This window comes from Bison bison, unplaced genomic scaffold (genome assembly GCF_000754665.1).
Source record: "Bison bison bison isolate TAMUID 2011002044 unplaced genomic scaffold, Bison_UMD1.0 scf7180017864184, whole genome shotgun sequence".
NCBI classification, from domain to species: domain Eukaryota; kingdom Metazoa; phylum Chordata; class Mammalia; order Artiodactyla; family Bovidae; genus Bison; species Bison bison.
In genome coordinates this window covers 1,447,603-1,449,979 of record NW_011494756.1, presented here as the reverse complement: position 1 = coordinate 1,449,979, position 2,377 = coordinate 1,447,603, and positions in this window count along the sequence as shown.

Here is a 2,377-nt window from a genome sequence, read left to right as displayed (position 1 = left end):
AGTGTACTCTGGGTTATATTGGATGGTTCAAGATAGATTGGTTTCCTTTCAGTTTCGTTCCACAAGCACTGGGGCTAGAGAGAAAGTAAGGCGCCATCCCTGAACCAATGAACTTGACGCCAGCAGTGACAACGTGGTGTCCAGAGTACATAGGGGGTCCTCTCAGGTCAGGTGGCTCTGATTCGGGATGACTCTCATCCTGGTAGGTAACTGCGGTTGAGCGGCCCTGGGGGCAGGCACGCCCTCACCGGCCGAGGCCGGCGCTCTCGTAGTCCAACAGCGCCACCTAGTGGGCAGGGACGGCACTGCACCACCCACGTCTGAGCCTTCCTAGCTGTTGCACCTTGGGCGGGTTACCTAACCTCTCTGTGCTTCAGGTTCCTCACCTATGAAAACAGGAATAACAATATTTACGTAGTTCAGAGTGTTGCTGTGTTAAATGTTAATAGATGTCAAAAAGCTTAGAACAAGGTCTGGCATGGAGTGAAGCACAAACGTTTACTATTGCCATTTTAAGTAACCAAAAACCCCAGAATACGATTGTCGTTTATTGACGAGCAAACCAAGGCTCAGAGAAATTAAGTATTTTGTTCTAGGTAACATAACTAATTAAGGTCCCACTATCAGAGTCAAGTTCGAGTGCAGGGACTACGACCTCACAGTCCATGCTCTTGACCACTGGCTTCAACTTTTCACCTTTGTAAGACTTCAAGTTTCAGAGAAGAAAAAAATATTTTATCAGATTTTGGGGTGGGAAGTCCAGCCTTCTTATATACAGTTTCGTATATGAATGAATATATGGCTTGGAGGAAGCATTCATGCCCAGCGTCTGGTTGGGGAGGATCTGGCATCTCCATCAGGGGTCTGCATACTTTGGTTATTATCCACTTGAGTTGGGATGGTATTTGGGGGTGAGACCACTTTCATAAAGTGGTGCCTTATATCTGTGTATTTTAACAAGCCCTTTAACACTGTTGACCCCAGATGATGATGAAAAAGAAAAGATGGGAACCATTTCCCCACTTTCCAGATGAGGAAACTGAGGGTCAGAGATACGAAGGGACTTGCCTGCAGACGCAAGGTGCCCATCGACCCTGGGGGGCACCTCTCTCTCCACTACCCAGCTGCCACTGAGCCCTCCCTGCCCCTTGCCAGGGATGGGAGGTCCCGCTGGCCTGGTGTCCCTTGCTCCCTGGGCTTGCTCTCTTTTTTAGAACAATTTTTAACTAAAAAAAAAAAAGATTCCTTATTTGTTTCTTTGGCTGCTTTGGGTCTTGGCTGCATCATGGGCGTCTCTCACTGGGGCGCACGGACTCTCCAGCTGTGACTCTTGGGCTCAGTAGTTGTGGTGCGTGTGCTCAGTGGCCCCGCCGTATATGGGATCTTAATTCCCCAAAGTGAAAGTGAAAATCGTTCAGTCGTGTCCAACTCTTTGCAATCCCATGGACTATACAGTCCCTGGAATTCTCCAGGCCAGGATACTGAAGTGGGTAGCCTTTCACTTCTTCAGGGGATCTTCCCAATCCAGGGATCGAACCCAGGTCTCCTGCATTACAGGCGGAGTCTTTACCAGCTGAGCCACCCGGGAAGCCCTTAGTTCCCCAACCAGGGGTCAAACCGACATCTGCTGCATTGCAAGACGGATCCTTAACCGCTGGACCACCAGGGAAGTCCCCTCCCTGGCTCTCTTTGTCCATACTGTCCCTGCCTCCTTGGCCCAGACTGTGGCTGATTGATCTCTAGGTCCCCAGGGCCCAGGTCCTGTGGCCTAGAGCTGGCTTAGGAGCATCTGCTGGTCATGTGAACAAATCATGGAGCGCACAGATACGGGTACTTAGGGCAGCTCTGTCTTGCTCAGAGTTTGGCCCCAGGTCAGCGTCCCCTGGGGACTTGTTAGATATGCAGACTCTGGGCCTCAGAAACCCTGGAATGTGGCCTGGCAAGCTAGGCTGCAACAAGCCCTCTAGATGTTTGAGAACAAGTGCCCTTTGGAGCCGGGCACTGGAGTTTGGACCCCACGTCTGCCCCTGACTTGCTGTGTGGTGTGATGCAAGCCACTCAAGCTCTCTGGTCTATAAAATGGGGCTCATCATCGTGAGGAGGTCTCTAAGGTCCTTTGCAGGGAGGGGTGCTCAGCACAGGGCCTGGTGTGTAGCTGATTCATGTTTAGCCCCAGGCTGGTTGCGAACAGCAGGCTGAGAAGCTGCCTGTCCCGCAGGAGTGCGGGGTCAGCCTGGGTCCTCTGGCCCTGTGCTTGGCAGTCGCCCTGCCTGGCGGGGGATGAGCCTCAGACCTCAGCAGCTTCTATTCACCAGCCTCAGCCTCCCCACAAAGGCAGCCCCAGGTCTGTCCATTAAGGTGCTGTGCCTGGCCCCAC